Here is a 22054-nt window from a genome sequence, read left to right on the forward strand (position 1 = left end):
TAACATAATTAACTCTAGTTGATTTGTTAGGATGCAATATTTCCTTTCTATGACAATATTTTTGGAGAATCTTTCCTCTCTTCCTCCTATTCTTTCTCTTCATCCTCATTGTCATCACCATTATGTCAATATCAATAATAAAAATAATAATATAAATTATTGAGTGTCATTATTGAGTGCCTTTTATGTGTCATGGTTCATTTGAGGTGTCTCTGCAATGTTTTTCTGGTTAATCACTACAATGACACAATGAGGAAAATATTAAATCCAATTTATATAAAGAAAATTGGGAATCAGAAATATTAAGTGATTTATTCAAGGTTTTATTGATAATAAGTGGAGAAACTTGAATGTGAGGGAAAAACGTCTTACTTCAAAGCCCATTTTGCAAGTCATATTCTAACTGAATAGACCTAGTTCAAAACAAAACAAAACAAACCAACTCATGCATATTGAAGATTTCCAGGTGAATATTTTCTTATAAATCTATGTGAGTTTTTAGAAGGCTGAGTTTAAAACCATGAAATTGGGATGTAAGGAAAGAAAGGGTTTCTTAAGCTGTGTAGATCTACATTTTGAGTCTCAGTCCCTCACAACACTATCCAGCCTCACACTCCTCGAAATTCAGTGACTCTTTCTAGGGCTCAATTTTTTCCTCTTTCAAAGGGCAAAACATTGTTTACTTTGCGTGGGTTTTGTGAAGATGATAGCTGTTTTTGTTATTTTAATATCAGGAGTGGTCAGACCACAGTTTAATCCAAGAAAGCACTAGAAAAGGCTGGAGAACTATGTGGACTTTAAAAAAAAAAACAATAAGTGTTTAGGTTTTGAGATGGGTAAAAGCTAAAATGGATTCTATTTTACTTCTAAAAAAATAATTCAATGAGTTGACCCCATGACCTAGTGCTTAAGTTTGGCATGCTCCATTTTAGCAGCCAAGGTTTGTTTCCCTGGGTGTCAACCTATACGGCAGCCATGCTGTGGCAGCAACCCACATACAAAATAGAGGAAGATTGGCACAGATGTTAGTTCAGGGCAAATCTTCCTCAAAAAAAAAAAAAAGTCAACATCTCTTTTACAAAATGACTTTTATGAGTTATATAATTTCAATAAATAATAAAAAGTCAATTAAGGGAGTTTTGATCTGGACAAGATGGTATAGAATCATTTTCCCTGCATCTCTCCTCTAAGGACAACTATATACCCTGGAAATAGTACAAGACACAACCAAAGAAATAGGAATTATAAGAAGAAAATGAGCTGATTTAGGATGCTGGGACTGGAGGAACAAAAACAGTGGCAGCAGGGCATCTTGTGTTCCCCCACCCAACAGAGGAAGGCCACCCAGACCTGGCATTTTGGAAACCCTAACTTAACAACAGAAGGCAGGTCATTCCTTTCCAAACAGAAGTCCTTCTGACAACAGGGGAGCCTGGTACCATTGAAAGGGGGATCAATTGGGAGCCCTGCCAGAAATAAGCAGCCGGAGGAGGAAGCACTCTCTTTCCACAATGGGCCTGAAACTCCCTTATCCACCAAGAGATACCAAGATGGGCAGGCAGAGCTGGCAGAAGAGACAAAATACAGCAAGTTGCCTGGTTCAGGAAGCCTGTTAGTCTCCATGTGAGTAAGTCTCTCCTATCCTGCCCAGAGTCACTGGAGTAAGCAGGCAGAACTCATAAAAGGGACAAAGTCACAGCAAGTAACCTGTTCTGGTAAATCTTCTTGCCACTGTTGTACCCAGACTATCTCCCCTTACCAGCAAATGGGAGTGGGCAGATGGAACTGGGAAAATGGGTGCAGCCACAGCTAGCGGCCTGGACCAGGAAGACTTTTCATCTCAGTGGGACCAGATTCTCACTCTCTGCCAAGGGAAACTGGATTGGGCAAGTGGGTGAAGGATCCAGCTGCAGCAAGGGTCTCAGTCTGAAAAGAACCTATGTGCCTGCAGGCAAAACAACATGGAGGAGAGGCACTGGAAGGGGAATCCCACTATATGCTCCCCCACTGAGAGATACCTGGCAGCCAAGCCTAGGAAAACCCCTTCACATCCTGAGTCAGCACCGGCAGGGAAAAGTTGGAGTCACTGTGGCACCAGATAAACCAGGCAGATCAAAATGATACAGGCTCTGATAATGAAACTGACACTGGAAACACAGCCCACAAATGTAGGCAAGCCACATGAGCTAAATCTAAACATGGTGACTACCTGTTAAAATTAAAAATGAAAAAAAGTTAAATAGGATCCAGGTCCTCCTAACATAAGAGACGAAATGTCCAGAATACGATAAAAAAAATCATTCATTGCAACAAGAACCAAGAAAACGTAACTTGAATAAGAAAACAATCAACTGATGCCAACAGCAAAATGAATCATATGTTGGAATTAGCTGACAAGACTTTTAAAGCAGCTGTCATAAAAATATTTCAACAGGCAATTACAAAATCTCTTGAAACAAATTAAAAAATAGAAAATCTCAGTAAAGAAATAGAAGTTATAAAAATGAACCAAATTGAAGTTATAAAAGTGAAAAATACAATAACGAGATAAAACTCTTGGTTGGGCTCGCGTACGGAATGGAGATGATAGAAGTAGAATCAGTGAACGATATAATGAATGCAATCTGAAGAATAGAGAGAAAATAGGCAGAAACAAGTAAATAAATGAACAGAGACTCAAGGACCTGTCAGACATAACAAATGATCCAATATTTTTATCATTGAAGTCCCAGAAGGAGAGGAGAAAGAAACTGGGACTGAATGAGTATTTGGAAAAATAATGGCTGAAAACTTTCCAAATTTGGAAAACCTACATTTAAGAAGCTGACCACCCCTATACAGGCAAACCCCTAAGAAATCCATGTCAAGACACATCATAATTAAACTTTTGAAAACTAAATAAAAAGAAAAAAATATTGAAAGCAGCCAAGATTAATGGTACATTCCCTACGGGGAACAGCACATTGGATTATAGTGGTTTTCTCATCTGAAACTGTGGAGAGCAGAGGGAAGTGGCACAGTGTTTTCCGAGCGCTGAAAGAAGAGAACTGTGGTTACTAATTCTATAAAATCTGGTAAAACTATCTTTCAAGATTGAAAAGAGGAAGTAAAAACATTCTCAAACAAACCAAAACTAATTTGTCACTAGCAGACTTACCTTAAAGACTGGCCATAAGGAAATGCTTCAAACACAAAGAAAATCATAAAAGAAGGAATCCTGGAACATCAGGAAGGAAGAAGTAACAAGGGAAAGAGAAGAAATCGGGTACATACAATAGCCTATTCTTTTTTCTTGAGTTTTATAAGTCATATATGATGAATGAAACAAAAAATTATAACAACATCTGATACATGAGACGACGACATTTAAAAGCAGGACCTAAATGGAAGTGAGATGTCCACGCTTCACTCAAACTGCTATGTTAACACCAATAGCCTATTATAAGTCACACAGGTATATTTTATTTATTTATTTATTTTTTAAGATTGGCACCTGAGCTAACATCTGTTGCCAATCTTCTTTCTCTCTTTTTTCTTCTTCTCCCCAAAGCCCCCCAGTACATAGTTGTATATTCTAGCTGTGAGTGCCTCTGGTTACGCTGTGTGGGACACCACCTCAGCATGGCTGATGAGTGGCGCCATGTCCATGGCCAGGATCCGAACCAGCAAAACCCTGGGCCACAGAATTGGAGCGTGTGAACTTAACCACTCGGCCATGGGTCCAGCCCCAGCACACAGGTATATTTTAATACTTACTGCAATCACTATGAAAACTATTCCAAGAGATGCTCTCAAAAACATTTTAAATAAATCAAGGTGGAATCCAAAAAAATGTTCCTACTAATTTATAGCGAAGCAGGAAAAGAGAAACTCAGATATAAGAGTCAGAAGAAACAAATAGAAAACAAATAAAATAACAAATTTAAACTCTAACTTAATAATTCCTTAAATGCAAATGCTCTAAATACAATCAAAGGACAAAGACTGGCAAAGTGGATTAAAAAAATGACCTGAACTATATGCTGTTAGCAGCAAAGCCTAAAGTTGTTATTCTTAAAAAGACCAGCTTGTCAGATTGGCCCTTGTCTGCTGTCTGTGACCTTGGTTTTCCCAAGGGTTCTCACCATTGTCTGATAAGGATATCTCACTTTGCCTAAATTGTCTGCACAAACAGTATGGTCTATACTGACCACCTGCTTTCCTTTGGGGAATCTGGGATTTGGTGTATACCCTGAAGAAGATGCCTATGTGACAATTTCCAAGTAAAAAACTCTGGACACTGAGTCTCTGACGAACTTCCCCAGTAGAAAATATTTCACATGTGTTTACACAACACCTTGCTTGAGGAATTGAACACTTACTGTGTGACTCCACTAGGAGAAGACTTTTCAAGTGCTGCACCTGGTTTCCTCTGGATTTTACTCCACGTGACTTTCCCTTTACTGAATAAATCCTTCACTGTAGTATGTTGTAGCTGTGAGTCTGACTATATCTTGTGTCAGGAATCTTATGAATCCTTCTAGCAAATCGTCAAGTTTGGGGATGATGTTGAGAATCCCCGATATATGCTGCTTGTGAGAAGTGACTTCAATATCAACAACATAAGTAATTTGAAAGTAAAAATATATTAAATATATATATATATGTATATATATATATATATATATCTCAGGCAAATGTTAAGCAAGAATAACAGGAATTGCTATATTAACACATAAATACAAATATAATAAATATATTAACATATAACAAAGTAGATTTCAGAACAAAGAAAAATATTAGAAACAAAGAGGAATATTACATATTGATAAAAGAATCAATACACCAAGAAGGCACATAATCCTAAACATAGACACACCAAAAAACTCATATACATGAAATCAAACCTGATAGAGTTGAAAATAGATAAATCTACAGTTACAGTTCACAGATTTAACATCTCCTTCACAGTAACTAACGTAACCACCAGACAGAAAACTGTGAAAGATATGAAAGTTCTGGATGAGGCAATCAACCCACAGGACCTAATTAACATATACAGAATGCTCCACCTAACAACAGCAGAATGCATATTTTCTAAGCACCTATGGAATATTCACCAAGATAAACCACATCTTGGGCCATAAAACACTACCTCAGAAAATTTTTAAAAAATAAAATTATACAGAATATGTTCTCTGACCGTATGGAATCAAAACAGAAGTCAACAACAAAAATGCAATAGGAAAATTACATGGAAACTGAAAAATAGACTTCTAAATAGTCTACTGAAATTTTTTAATTTTTGTTTTTGCTGAGGAGGTTTCACCCCGAGCTAACACTCACTGCCAATCTTCCTCTGTTTGTGAGCTGCCATGACAGCATGGCCACTGACAGGTGGGTGGTATAGATCTGCACCTGGGAATTGAACCCAGGCCACTGAAGCAGAGTGTGTGGAACTTAACCAGTAGGCCATCTGGGTTGGCCTAGAACTGAACCTTTTAAAAAGACCATACAATGTATCAAATTCGTGGGATTGAGAGGAAAATTATAACTCTAAATACTCACACTAGAAACTGGAAAACAGAGGAGTTGGTGACAAAATGGCAGTGTAGGTGGTCTCTGAACTCACCTCCTCCCACAGACACTACCAATTTACGACTATTCTTGGAACAATTACCCCTGAGAGAGAACTTAAAACTGGATTTTAAAAACCCCTCAACAAAGGACAATTCTGGCTGAGGTGGAAGAGGCAGAAATTCCTTTCCAGAGAGAAAAAAAGCTACCTTTGTGAGCTGTGGAGCTTCATGGCCACCAAGGAGCAATCCTAAGGTACGCAGCCTTCCTTGAAGGAGCAGGGGACATGAGCAGGGGCACATTACTGCTATAAGCATCCTTCAGCCACAGCACAACTGAGATGAGTCTCATAATAGCTGCCTTTGCTGGCTATTAACTACAACAATTTATACCCCTAGAAAAGCCATCAAACTTAACTGGAAAAAACTGGCTACCAAAGGGCCCACACGCAAATTCACCTGTTATGGAAAGCAAGCTAAAAGAAAGTTCACAGTCCTCTCTTGAAAAGAGACTCACCTGATAGGCTCTGGGTGCATCTTGATGAGAGGTGAGACCTCTCCAAATGAAAATGAAAACACAACATGCCAAAATTTATGGGATACAGCAAAAAAGGCACTAAAAGGGAAGTTTATGGCAATATAGGCCTACCTCAACAAACAAGAAAAATTGCAAGTAAACAATCTGACAGTGCACCTAAAGGAACTGGAAAAAGAATAGCAAACAAAGCCCCAAATCAGTAGAAGAAAGGATACGACAAAAACCAGAATGAAAATAAATGACATAGAGAATTAAAAAAATGAAATAAATGAAATAGATATAAATGAAATAGAAACTAAAAAAACAATTTAAAAAAATCAATGAAACCAAGAGCTGGTTCTTTGAAAAGATAAACAAAACTGAAAACCTTTAGCCAGATTTACCAAAAAAAAAAAAGAGAGAAGGCTCAAACAAATATGAAGAGAAAGAGGAGAAACTACAACAGATACCTCAGAAATACAAATGATTATAAGAGAATACTACAAAAAGCTATATGCCAACAAATTGGGTAATGTAGAGGAAATGGATAGATTCTCAGAATCATACAACCTTCCAAAACTGAATCAAGAAGAAATAGAGAATTTGAATAGACCAATCACCAGTAAGGAGATTGAAACAGTACTCAGAAACCTCCCCCCAAATAGAAGTTCAGGACCAGATGGCTTACCTGGTGAATTCTACCAAATATTCAAAGGAGACTTTACACCTATTCTTCTCAAACTCTTCTAAAAAATTGAAGAAGAGCAGAAGCTCCCTACCTCATTCTAGGAAGCCAACATTACCCTGATACCAAAACCAGACAAGGACAACAAAAAAAGAAAATTACAGGCCAATGTCACTGATGAACATCGATGCAAAACTCCGCAACAAAATACTAGCAAACCGAATACAACATACATCTAAAAAGATCATCACCATGACCAAGTGGGATTTTTTCCAGGGATGCAGGAACGGTTCAACATCCACAAATCAATCAACGTGATACACCAGAATAACAAAATGAGGAATAAAAATCACATGATCATCTCAATGAATGCAAAGTATTTGGCAAGATACAGCATCAATCTATCGCAAAAATTCTGAATAAAATGGGTATAGAAGGAAAATATCTCAACATAATAAAGGCTGTATATGACAAACCCACAGCAAATATCATTCTCGATGGAGAAAAACTGAAAGCTATCCCTCTAAGAACAGGAACCAGACAAGGATGCCCACTGTCAACACTCTTATTTAACATAGTATTGGAAGTCCCAGCCAGAGGAATCAGGCAAGAAAAAGAAATAAAAGGCATCCAAATTGGAAAGAAAGAAATGAAACTGTCACTATTTGCAGATGACATGGTTTTATATATAGAAAACCCTAAAAAATCCACTAAAAATCTTTTAGAAATAATAAATGAATAGAGTCAAGTCTCAGGATACAAAATCAACAACAAAAATCAGTTGCATTTCTATACACTAACAACAATGTAGCAGGAAGAGAAATTAAGAATACAATTCCATTTACAATTGTAACAAAAAGAATAAAATACACAGAAATAAACTTAACTAGAGGTGAATGATCTGTACACTGAAAACTATAAACATTGTTGAAAGAAATTGAAGAAGACACAAAGAAATGAAAAGACATTCTGTGCTTTTGTATTGAAAGAATTAACATAGTTAAAATGTCCATACTTCCTAAAGCAATCTACACATGGAATGCAATCCCTATCAATGTTCCAACAACATTTTTCACAGAAATAGAACAAAAAATCCTAAAATTTACATGGAACAACAAAAGATCTTGAATAGCCAAAGGCATCTTGAGAAAAAAGAACAAAGCTGGAGGTATCACACTCCTTGATTTTAAAATAAACTACAAAGCCATAGTAACCAAAACAGCATGGTACTGGCACAAAAACAGACACACAGATCAATGGAATAGAATCAAGAGCCTAGAAATAAACCCACACGTCTATGGACAGCTAATTTTTGACAATGGAACCAAGAATATACAATGGAGAAAGGAAAATCTCTTCAAAAAATGGTGTTGGTAAAACTGGACAGCCACATGCAAAAGAATGAAAGTAGACCATTATCTTACACCATATACAAAAATTAACTCAAAATGGATTAAAGACTTGAATGTCAGACCCAAAATCATGAAACTTCCAGAAGAAAACATAGGCAGTACAGTCTTCAACATTGGTTTTAGCAGCATATTTTTAAGTACAATGTGTGACCAGACAGGGGAAACAATAGACGAAATAAACAAATGGGATTACATCAAACTAAAAAGTCTCTGCACAGCAAAGGAAACCATCAACAAAATGAAAAGACAACCTAATAATTGGGAGGATATATTTGCAACCCATATATCAGATTAGGAGTTAACATCCAAAATATACAAAGAGCTCATATATCTCAACAACAACAACAAAAAAGAACCCAACTAAAAACTGGGTCAAAGATCTGAACAGACATTTCTCCAAAGAAGACATACAGATGACCAACATGCACGTGAAAGGATGTTCAACATCATTAACTATCAGGGAAATTCAAATCAAAACTACAATTAGATATCATCTCACCCCCATCAGAATGACTGTAATTTGTAAGACAGAAAACAACAAGTGTTGGAGAAGATGTGGAGAGAAGGGAACTCTCATGCGCTGCTGGTAGGAGTGCAAACTGGTGCAGCCATTATGGAAAAAAGTATGGAGATTCCTCAAAAAACTAAGAATATAATTCCCATATGAGCCAGCTATTCCACTGCTGGGTATTTATCCAAAGAACATGAAAACACAAATGCATAAAAATACATGTACCCCTATGTTCATTGCAGCATTGTTCACAACAGCCAAGACTTGGAAGCCACCCAGGAGCCCATCAGAGGATGAACTGATAAAGAAGATGCCATATATATACACAATGGAATACTACTTAGCCATAAGAAACATGAAATCCAGCCGTTTTTGACAAGATAGATGGACCTTGAGGGTATTATGCTAAGTGAAATAAGTCAGAGGGAGAAAGTCAAATACCATATTATCTCACTCATAAGCAGAAGATAAACAACAAACACACACATAGAAAGAGAGATTGGATTGGTGGTTACCAGAGTGGAATGTGGGATGGGGGAGAGTGAAAGGGGTGATTAGGCATATGTGTGTGGTGATGGATTATAATTAGTCTTTGGATGATGAACATGATGTAATCTACACAGAAACTGAAATAAAATGATGTACCCCTGAAACGCATGTAATGTTTTGAACTAATGTTATCACAATAAAAAAAAGAAAACTGGAAAACATCTCAATTCAATAGCTTAAGATTTTATATCTGAAACTAGGAAAAGAGTGTCTTCTCCAATTCAGTAGGTCACCTTTTGTTTGGTTGATGGTGTTTTCTCTGTGTAAAAGCTTTTTAGTTTGATATAATCCCATTTGCTTACTTTTGCACCTTGTTGCCCTTGCCTGAGCAGATTAATCCAAAAAATTATTGCTAAAACCAATACCAAGAGCATACTGCCTATGCTTTCTTCTAAGTGTTTCATGGTTTCAGGTCTTACATTCAAGTCTTTAATCCACTCTAAGTTTATTTTTTCATATAGGGTAAAATAGTGGTCCATTTACCTTCTTTTGCATGTAGCAGTCCAATTTTCCCAGCACCACTTATTGCAGAGGCTATCTTTTCCCCCATTGGATATTCTTGCCTCTTGTCATAGATTAATTGACCGTATTGTATTGGGATTATTTCTGGGCTCTCTATAGTATTCCATTGATCTATATGTTTGTTTTTGTTCAAGTACCATACTGTTTTGATTTCTATAGGTTTGTAGTATGTTTTGAAGTCAGGGAGCAAGATACCTCCAGCTTTGTTCTTCTTTCTCAAGATTTTTTTGGCTATCCAGGGTCTTTTGTGGTTCCATACAAATTTTTGACTTCTTTGTTCTAGTTCTGTGAAAAATACCATTGGCATTTTGATGGGGACTGCACTGAATCTGTAGATTGCCTTAGGTAGTATGGATATTTTAACAATACTAATTCTTCCAATCCATGAATACAGTACAGTTTTCCATTTATTTGTGTCATCTTTAATGTCTTTCATCAATGTCTTATAGTTTTTAAAGTACAAGTCTTTCACCAACTTGGTTAAATTTGTTCCTAGATATTTTGTTCTTTTTTTGATACAATTGTAAATGGGATTATTTTCTTAGTTTCTCTGTCTGATAGTTTGTTATTTATGTATAGAAACACAATCAATTTCTCCATGTTAATTTTTTATCCTGCACATTTATTGAATTCATTTATTAGTTCTAATAGTTTTTTGGCGGAGTCTTTAGGGTTTTCTCTATATAGTATCATGTCTTCTGAAAATAGTGACAGTTTTGCTTCTTACTTTCCAATATGGATGGCTTTTATTTCTTTTTCTTGCTTACTTGCTGTGGCTGGGACTTCCAATACTATGTTCAGTAAAAGTGGTGAGAGTGAGCATCCCTGTCTTGTTCCTCATCTTGACAGCAACCTACTGAATGACAGAAGATATTTACAAATCATACATCTGAGAAGGGGCAAATATCCAAATATATAAGGAACTTGCACAACATAATGTCAAACAAACAAGTAAGCCAATTAAAAAATTTTAAGAGGACTTGAATAGATGTTTTTCCAAATGGCCAACAGGTGAACGAAAAGATGCTTAACATCATTATTCATCAGGGATGTCTGAACAAAACCACAGCAAAATACTGTCTCACATCTGTCCTAATGGCTATTATCAAAAAGACAGCAAACAATAAGTGCTGACAAGGATGTGAAGAAAAGGAAACCCTCATACACCTTTGATGGGAATGTAAATTGGTGCAGCCACTATGGAAAACAGTATGAAGTTTCCTCAAAAAATTAAAAATAGAGCTACCATATGATCCAGGAATTCCACTTCTGGGTATTTATCCAAATAAAATGAAAATAATATTTGAAGAGATATTTGCACCCCTATGTTTATTGGAGCATTATTTACAATAGCCAAGATAAGGAAGCAACCTAAGCATTCATCAATAGATGAATTGATAAAGAAGATGCAGTCACAATGGAATATTACTCAGCCATAAAAAAATCTTGCATTTGCAACAAATGGACCTAGAAGGTGTTATGCTAAATGAAATAGATCAGGAAGAGAAATACAAATACCACATGATTTCACTAATATGTGGAATCTAAAAACAAAAAAAAACAAATAAGAAAACAAAATAAAGCAGAAACAGACTTACAGATATAGGAGACAAACTGGTGGTTATCTGAGTGGGGAGGGGTTGGGGTGGGAGAAATTGGTAAAGGAGATCATGAGGTACAAAATTCCAATTATAAAAAAATAAGTCATGGGGATGTAATGTACAGCATAGGGAATACATTGAATAATATTGTAATGACTTTGTATGGTCACAGATAGTAACTAGACTTATGGTGGTGATCATTTTGTAGTGTACAGTTGTGCACCACTTACCAATGTTTCAGTCAACCACAGCCTGCATATATGATGTGGTCCCATGAGATTAGTACCATACAGCCCAGGTATGGAGTAGGCTATACCGTCTAGGTTTGTGTAAGCACACTGTGTGATGTGTTTAGGACAAAATTGCCAAACAATGATTTTCTCAGAACATTGTTGTTAAGCAATGCGTGATTGTATATAAATATTGAATCACAGTGATGTACACCTAAAACTAATAGGATATTGTGTGCCAATTAAATATCAATAAAAAAGAAATTATAAAAAGAAGAGAGTAAAATAAACCCAAGCAAGCAAAAGGAAAGAAATAATGAAGATAAAGCAGAAATCAATAAAATTGAAAATAATAAAATGATAGAGAAAATGAATAAAACAAATACTGGTTAATTAAAAATTAATAAAATTGATAATCCCTGAGAAATGGTGAAAACTGAAAAAAGAGAAAAGGCATATTGTCACTATGAGGAATGAAACATGAAATAGCAGTACAGATCCTGTAGTGATTAAAAAGATATTAAGGGAGTAATACAGACAACTTTATGCTGATAAATACTACAACTTAGAATAAATGAAACAATTCTTCAAACACTGCAAACTACCAAAACTCAACCAAGATGAAATAGGCGGTCCCACATAGTCCTACAACGATCAAAGAAATTGGACATGTACTTTAAAACTCCTGAAAAAGAATTTTCAGGCCTAGATGATTTCACTGGAGAATTTTATCAAACATTTAAAGAAAAATTAACACCAATTTTACACATTATCTTTTAGAAGACAGAAATGTGAACATTTAGCAAATTTTTGCATGAGGCCAGTGCCCTAATACAAATAGCTGACAAAGACGGTACAATAAAAGAAAGCTATAAACTAATACCCCTGATGACTCAACAAAGCAATAACAAATGAAATTCAATGAAATTTAAAAAGAACTGTACACCATGGCCAGGAATGATTTATTCCAGTCACGCAGGTTTACCTTAACCTTTGAAAATCAAACATGTAATTTATCATCTCAACAAGCTAAAGAAGGAAAATCATATAATCACAACAATCGACAAAACTGTTTATGATAAAAACTTTCGGATATTTAGGAATAGAGAGGGATTATCTCAAATTGATAAAGACCCTTTACAGAAAACAAACAAATTCTATAGCTAAGACTATACTGATGGTGAATAAATGAATGCTTTCCTTCTAATACTTGGAAAAAAGCAAGGATATCTACTCTCACCACTCTTATTTAACATAGTACTGGGAGTTCTAGCCCCTGACATGGGCAAGAAAAGGAAACAGAAGGCATAAATATTAGAAAGGAAGACACATATACTGAAAACTAGAAGATACTGATGAAAGAAATCAAAGAAGACCTAAATAAATGGAGAGACATACTGTTTTTATTGATTGTAAGATTCAGCATAGTAAAGAGGTCAATTCTCCTCAAATTGATCTATAGGTTTAATGCAATTCCTACAAATATCCCAGCAAAGTTAATTGTAGATATGGACAAACATTCTAAAATTTATATGGAATGGCAAAGTACCTAGAATAGTTAAAACAGTCTTAATAAAGACAAATAAAAATATTAAGGCTATTTACCTACAGTAATTACTTGATGTTTTGATGAGGAGAGGAATATACAGATCAATGAAATAAATAGAGCACCAGAAGTAGGTCCACACAAATATTTGTCAAAGGTGCAAAATCTGTTCATTAGAGGAAGGATAGCCTTTTCAACAACTGTTGATAGAGCAATGGAACATTCTTAGGAAAAAGATAAAAATTAGAAAGTAAAAAAAAGAACCTTGACCTAAGCCTCATGCCTTATGCAAAAATTCACTTAAAATGGATCATAGGCTTAAATGTAAAGTATAAAACAATAAAGCTTTTAGAAAAAGTAAAACATAGAAGAAAATCTTCAGAATTCAGAGATAGAAAAAGAGTTCTTAAATTTGTGACTAAAACAGTAATCCATAAAAGAAAAACATTGATAAATTGGACCTCATCAAGTTAAAAACTTTTGCACTACAAAATCTCATATAAAGAAAATGAAAAGACTATGTACAGTCTGGGAGAAAGTATTTGCCAACCGTATACCTGTCAAAGGACAAATGCCTGAAAATATAAGGAAATCTCAAAACTGAACGTAAAAAAAAATCCTATTTGAAAATTGGCATAAGATTTGAACAGATATTTCACTGAAGAGAATATATAGATGGCAAATAACCACATGAAAAGATATTCAACATCATTAGTCACTAAGAAAATGCAAATTAAGGGGCTGGCCTGGTGGTATAGTGGTTAAGTTCCAGCGTTCCACTTTGGCAGCCCAGGGTTCATGGGTTCAGATCCCAGGTGCAAACCTACACACTGCTCATCAAGCCATGCTGTGGCAGCATCCTACATACAAAATAGAGGAATATTGGCTTAGATGTTAGCTCAGGGACAATCTTTCTCAAGCAAAAAGAGGAAGATTGGCAACAGATGTTGGCTCAGGGCCAATCTTCCTCACCCCCCCCCCCCAAAAAAAGAAAAAGAAAAAGAAATAAAGAAAACTCTAATGATATGTCACTAAATACTTACGTGAATGGCAAAAATTAAAAAAAATATATAGTGGCAACACCAAGTGCTGACAAGGATGTAGGGAAATTGGATCATTCATACATTGGTGATGGGAATGTAAGGTGGTATAACAACTCTGGATAACTATTTGGCAGTTTTTTAAATAACTAAATAAGCAGCTACCATACATCTCAGAAATTGAACTCCTGGGTCTTTATGCTATAGAAACAAAAACTAATGTTCACTCAAAGACTTGTACACAGTTGTTTACAGCAGCTTTATTTTCAATAGCCAAAAATTTGAAATCAGCCCAGATAACCTTCAGTAGGTGAACGGTTAAGCAGACTGTGGTACATCTATGACAGACTGCAACTCAGTAATAAACTGTTGCTACACACAAAAATTTGGAAGAATATTTGGGGACGTATGCTGAGTCAAAAGAAAATCCCAAAAGGTTACATACCATATGAGTTTATTTGTGTAACATTTTGAAAATGACAACACTTAGAAGTGGAGGAGAGATTAGTGATTGACAGGGGTTAGAGATGGGCATGGGTGGAATAGAAGAATAGTGGGTTTAGTTATAAAAGGGCAACATGAGGTGTTGTAATTCTTTAGTGTCTTGACTGTGGTGGTAGATACTTGAACCTATAAATTGACAAAATCGTTAACAGGAGTTAATGTGTGCACACACACATGCAAATGAGAGTAAGTAAAATAACTGAGGAACCATGAGTAAGATTATTGGATTGTGTTGGTGTCCATAACCTCATTGTGATGTCGTACTACAGTTTGCAAAATCCTACCATTGGGAGAAACTGGGAAAAGTGTTCAAGGGGTCTCTCTGTATTCTTTCTCGTAATTGCAGGCAAACCTGCAATTACCTTAATAAAAGATTTAATTAAGATCAGAAAATAAAAGTCAATTAGTCCAGAAGGCTTACAGTGAAAAATATTCTGGGTTGAAAATCACTGTTCACTTAGTACCCTGAAGACATAACTCCACTCATTGTCTTACAAGAACAATGGTGATGAGCTCACTTACAATAGAGTTTTTTTTTAATCTGGAAACTTAAGATTTCCTCAGTGTATCTAAGTTTTGATAATTTTTCATTCACTATGTCTATGATTCAGGCCTTTCCAATGTGAAAGCATTTAACTCAGAGAAATTTTCTTGTATTTATATTGTTGTTATTATTGATAACTTTAGCTGGACTTTCCCATAGTTGAGGCTCTTTCATCTCTTTTCTTTTCTGTTATACTTTTATCTCCCTGTATTTTCATGTTTTATATTCAGGGAGATTTTTTAAAATTTTGTTTTTGTGTTCAGGAAACTCCTCTTATTTTGAGATGATTTCTTTTCCACTGTATCTTTTTCAAGGGATGCAATGTTTCTCTCTCTCTTTCTCTGAAGATTTTCATTGGAATTTCCATTCTGTGTTATTTACTTTTGTTTATTTTTTCTGATTCTTAACTTCTGTCTCCTTCAGAGTTGTTTTTCTTTTGTTGATCTTGGTCTTTGTCTTTCATGTTAGCATCTTGTGTGGTGGCCAATGATTAATTACTCACATTTAAATGAGCCAAAGGATGGTTGACTTGCAACTGTATATACTTGTCACCTGGAGGAGTATCTTGTGGGTGACGATCTGGCACATGGTCATTTTGCTAGGGAAACCCTAAGTGCAAGGGTGGGAATGAGGGTACTAATACCTACTATTTCTGCCCAAGTCATCCCTAACATTTTGTTTTCTTTAAGGCAATGAAACTTGATTTTAGATTGTTCTATTTGTAGGGTGTAAGTGTGGCTAGTCATGGATATCACTCCTATGACCTTGCAATCAAGCTACCTCTCACTCCTGCCTTCTGTAGCTTGGCAGGCAGTTTAGCTAGCTCATTAGTTACAACTCCTTTTGCTTGTCAACTAGACTGGCTTTCTCATGTTATCAGTCAACACTGTGTCTACTGTTTTCTGCCTTCTAGAAATTTACTAACATTTCTCATTTTTTCATGGCCTCCATTTGGTATTGTTTATTGTTGTGGTTTATATTATTTATTGTTTTGCTATTATTTTAATGATGTGCCAAGAGAAAAAGGAAATATGTATTTGTGTTGTCTGCAATTTTCAAACATGTCACCATTAAAATATTTTGGAGGTAAAAATATAACTGTAGTACATTTTACCAGTGGTAATTTAAAAACTCAATAAATATTTCTTTTCCCCCAGAATATAATTGAAAACTAAAGCCATAATTCTATTTGCCAAGCTAATAAGTAATTGAATCACGGACTTCTTTCACCTTACAACTCATGTTTCATGTGATTTTAGCTACTAGCCATTCATGATTAAAAATAAGTTCAATTTCTTCCAAAGTATTTTTAAAACCTTACTAGAAATAATTCTGTTTATCTATAGAAAAGTGTTTTCTCATATTATTTGTTCAATGCTAGGCACACAGGATTCAATCAATTAATACTTGTTTATAGATGACCACAAGTGTAATTTGAATGTGCAGTGATGTGCACTTTTGTGTTCTGTGAATCTCAGTTGGTTTTCTAACATCTTCCCTCCCACCCCAAAATCAATCTCCCTTCCAACCTTGTCATCTTTCACTGACAGTAAAGTCATTCATCTCAGTGGAGCAGAAAAGTAAAATCAGAATCATTGTTTGGAACTACTGACACATTGTATATTTATTTCTTGTAGTTTAAGAACCAAAATATCCAAGTCATCTTAACCATGCCAGTAATAGCAAAATATCTTTTGAGCCGCTCAATCTCTTAAGAGCTACAAAACTTCAATTATACATCTATTTTTTTTCCGCCTGACATCGTGTTTCTCAGTGAGGTCATTCTGTGTAACTCTGTGTTCCTAATTAGAAGACGGAAACAAAGGCAATGATGAAAATAATAACCAAGGAAACGCTTAAAACACACGAGGAAAAGCAATTATGAACACTCTTAATTTAATCACTTTCTGTCAAGGTTTATGTTAAAGTACAACATCATTTATGATATGGGGGCTACTAGTAAGATTTAATTAGCAGTGAAGGAAGAGGACGCAGAAAACTTTGTGTTAAGGCAACTTGACTTTGAATAACCAAACATCGACATGGTAATTTTTTCTTGTTTCTCTACATAGCTGCAAAAAAAGGGATAAGGCCTCTCAACAAAAAAAACCTAAGTGGAAGCAGGAAGTTAATGTAATCTTTTAGTTATAAAATCATTGTGAAGGTTTAACTTTCTCAAATTAAGGCTTAAACCAGGGAAGGGCTAGCCCCCCCATGGTGTGAACTCCAGAAAAATAAAATCCTAAATTAATTTGTATTTATTTTGCCTGTAGTCCTTACAGGTTGGAGGAGGCAGGGAAAGGTAGAGAAAGAGTCTAGGATGTTCAATTATTTTTCAAGGTTATTCTTGTTCTTTGGATAAATACGCAGAGGTTAAATAGCTGGATCAAATGGTAGTTCTGTTTTTAATTTTTTGAGAAATCTCCGTACTGTCTTCCATAGTGGCTGCACCAATTTGCATTCCCATTTACAGGGTATGAGGGTCTCCTTTTCTTCACATCCTCGCCAGCACTTATTTGCTGTCTTTTTGATAATAGTCATTCTAACAGGTGTGAGGTGGTATCTCATCATGGTTTTGATTTGCCTTCCCTGAAGATTAGTGACGTTGAGCATCTTTTCATGTGTCCGTTGGCCATCTGTAGGTATTCTTTGGAAAAATGTCTATTCAAGTCATCTTCCTATTTTTTTAATTGGATTGTTTTGTTGTTGTTGTTGAGTTGTATGAGTTCTTTACATATTTTGTATATTAACCCCATATTAGATATGTGATTTGCAAATATCTTCTCCCAACAGGTAGGGTTTTTTTTTTTGTTTTTTTTCGATGGCTTCCTTTGCTGTGCAGAAGGGTTTTTGCTTGATATAGTCTCATTTGTTTATTTTTCTTTTGTTTCTCTTCCCTGAGAAGACGTTTCCAAAAAAGATATTACTAAAATTAACGTTAAAGAGCTTACTGCTCATAAAAGATGTATGCATCCCTATGTTCATTGCAGCACTGTTTATGGTAGCCAAGACTCAGAAACAACCTAACTGCCCATCAGTAGACAAAGAGATAAAGAAGATGTGGCACATATATATAATGGAATACTACTCAGCCATAAAAAAGATGAAATCTTGCCATTTGCACAACATGGATGGAGCTTGAGGGTATTATGCTAAGTGAAATAAAACAGAGAAAGACAAATACCATATGATTTCACTGACATGAGGAAGAGAAAAACAACAACAACAAACAAACAGATACAGAGAACAGATTGGTAGTTACCAGAGGGGAAGGAGAGTCACGGGGAGGGGGAAAGGGGTAAACGGCACATTTGTATGGTGATGGATGGCAACTAGACTTTTGGTGATGAACACAATGTAGTTTGTATAGAAGTTGAAATATAATGATGTACGTCTGAAATTGAAATAATGTTATAAACCAATGCTACCTGAATTTAAAAAAAGGGATACAAGGAAACTTTTGGACACAATGGATATATTTATTCCCTTGACTGTGGTTATGGTATTACTGGTGTAGGCATATATCCCAACTCAAATTGTGAACATTAAATATGTGCTATGTTTTTATATATAAAAAAATTAAAAATAGAATTATAAAAAGATTATTCTTAATTATCAATTAGAACAACTGAATAAGCAGTTGTTATTCTCAGTATCACTGCCTTTGTTATGTCTAGAAATGTTATTTCTTGCTTAGGTAATAATTAGCATAGAGCTCCTTGTTTTAGTATAGACTGCATTTTTCTCAGAGAGGGCAATTACTGTAGCAAACAATCCTAAATTATCAGGGGCTTAACATAATGAAAATTTACTTCTAGTTAATATCACAGGCCAAATCAAGGGGCTTTGCTCTATAGTTTCATTTGGGGGATTCGTTTTTAGTTCTTGCTTTCATTTTCTTTTTTCCTACAAACAGATCTTTGAAAGTAGTCTAGGGGAAGTAGATGTTTTGATCACTGACATCCTTGTTAAAAGGGTTTATTTGCTTATTATTTCTATCTGATAATCAGGCTGGCCAAAATTCTAGCTCTGTAACAAAATACCTGTGATTCTAAATAAAATTTTTCTTTTCTAGGCTGTATTGTCAATGTTCCTGATCCCAAAGGAGCCATGATTTTGCAGGAGCAAGAGCTTTTCCCGTTTACTTATTAAAAAAAAAAACAACAGGAACTATTCTTTGGCTGGTTTTGTGGGCTTCTGACCTGTGTAGTTGCAGAAGTCTCCTCACTCAGAAGGGCACGGTGCTTGGTTCTGCTATGGGCATCTTGAAATTCTTAAAAATTTTATCTTTGACCTTGTGTTTTGTAAGTTAAGTTGCAGAGACAGTGGAGCATGTGTATGAAAAGAGGCTTGATGTAGCATATGTGCATCTGTCTCCTTTCCCTGCAGCTCCATTCCATTCACCTAGTGTTCAAGTGCCCAGTGAGCACCGAATTCCCATTAGCTTTCCCAATCGAGGGGTCCCAGCATTTCTTGGGACCTCTGCATCCTTGCTGAATACTCAAGTTCCTGCTGACAAATGAAGAAGGAGAGACATGGTAGAGAATTGGGAAGTTTTGTTTTTGATTTGATTTAATTCAATTTAATTTAATTTGAGTCCATCTCTCAAAATGGCATACATCATCTCTGTCAATGTCACTTGGCAGATTTCAGTTCTATAGTCTCCTTAGGACCTTCTACACAATTTTGGGGCCCAGTGAAAAACGAAAATTTGGAGCCTCTTGTTCAAACATTATTAAGAATTTCATGACTGTGGCAATAGAGCATTGAACCAAACACAGGGCCTTTCTAAGTGTGGACCATAAACTACTGTACGGTCCACATGCCCATGAAGATGGCCTGAAGTTTCACTTAAATTCCAGAGAAGCTGGGAAATATTGTCCAACTGTGTATCGAGTGGGAAAAAAGCAATGGTGTTTGGTAAGTGTATTAACAAACAAAATCTACTGTAACAAATTGCCACAAACTTAATGCTTAAATAAGATAGATTTATTATTTTACAGTTCTGAAGATCAGAAGTCCGAAATGGGTATCAATGAGCTAAAGTCAAGCTGCTGGCAAAGCCACATTTCTTTCTAGAGGTTCTAGGGGAAAATTTTAATTTACCTTTTCCAGCTTCTAGAGACCATCATATTCCTTAGCTCATAAGCAATTCCTCCATCTTCAAAGGCAGCAACTTTGTATTTTTCTGATGATTCTTTCCTAGTAGCTAATCATATCCCTTTCTGTCCATAGCTGGGAAAGAATATAAAGACTCATGTGATTATACTTGCCCGCTTGGATCATCCAGGATAATCCCTTCATCTCAAAGTTTTTAACCTAATCATGTTTATATGGCTCCTTTTGCCACATAAAGTAACATATTCACAGGTCCAGGGGATTAGGGTACAGATATCTTGGAGAGCCATTATTCTGCCTACCGTAGTAAGCAAGTGACATTGTTTCCACTAAAACTTGCTATATCAGGAGATTTTGTATAAAATATTTCTTTAGTGAATTCTACCCAAAGAAGTTTAGTTTCTGAAAGTAATTAGTCCTAATTAAAACAGAGTCATATTATGAAAATTAAAACGGCTCCAGTGATGGTTCTGGTGCTGTCTTCCCTTTCTACATTCTCCCTAAAATGTTTTCCTTTTCGAGAACATATGACTGCTATTTTTAAAGAATGTCTATTAAATCACCCAGTCATAGATCTCTTTTTCTACCTTTGTTGTGACTAATCTTATTTCTAACAGGAACATAGCTATTTGAATTGCATGAGGACTGAATTACCAAAGTTGAATCAGCGTGGGGGAAAAAGAAGAAAAAAATATGTATGTATATGTGGCTATTTCAATTCCAAGAGTTAAATCTAGTACTCATAAATTATTTTTCTTAAAATCATCTCTTTCCTTTATGTTAAATGCAGTTGTTTTGAATTCTGATGAAATGTAGCCTGCCAACTCATATAGAGATTTTTTAAAGCAATTTCATTTGGTACTCCCCAAAGCAAAAAATCCACTAATTTTTTTCTCATTTTTTAATTGGTAGCAGCAAAATTGTTTATTAGATGTGTAGAGGCATGTTCAGACAATGTAGTGGGGTTCAATGACAGAACATCACATTTTTATTCTTCCTCAGGCAACTTTGATTTAGCTCAACTATTTCTGAAAGAATGAAAGTCCCACTTGAATGCCCTCTGCTTGATTTCCATGGTGCTTCATTTCTTGTTCCTTCATTAACAGTAGAATTTGGAGAAAGGATGAGGATTCCTATTTGAAAAAGGAAGAAAGAAAATGAAAAGAGCAATTCTGGACATTCTGTTTTCCCTCACCTTACTTTACCTGTATGGGGAATAATGATGGGCACTCTGTGAGATAAACTCACCAAGTACAGTCTCTAGTAATGGTTAAAACATACCTGCATGAAAAAGAAGAAAGATCCTCCTCAGGTGCAGGTGACCTCAGATCATGTTTGCTTATCAAGAAATGTTAAGCATCAGATTTAAAAAAAGTAGAATTTTCATTTGTATACTTGTGTATTAGAATAAATCACTTATACACTTGAGTATTAGTCAACTTTCACTAACTTATGCAAAGATAATAAGTAACCCTTACGTCTTAGTAGCAAATAATAACATCAGTTTAACTCTTGCTTGTGTTATATGTCCGTGGCTGTCATGCGCTTTGTCTCTACTTTGTACAGCATCACCTTCCAGAACAAAGACTGAAGGAAGAGCTCCATGTGGGACATACTATTGTTACAGCAACAGGAAAAGAGTAAGATAATTGATGGAAACAGACAACAGCACATAAAGCTTCCTCTCAGCATGGGCTTGTACCACTTCTTTTCATTTTAT

Source organism: Equus quagga, chromosome 4 (assembly GCF_021613505.1).
Source record: "Equus quagga isolate Etosha38 chromosome 4, UCLA_HA_Equagga_1.0, whole genome shotgun sequence".
Classification (NCBI taxonomy): domain Eukaryota; kingdom Metazoa; phylum Chordata; class Mammalia; order Perissodactyla; family Equidae; genus Equus; species Equus quagga.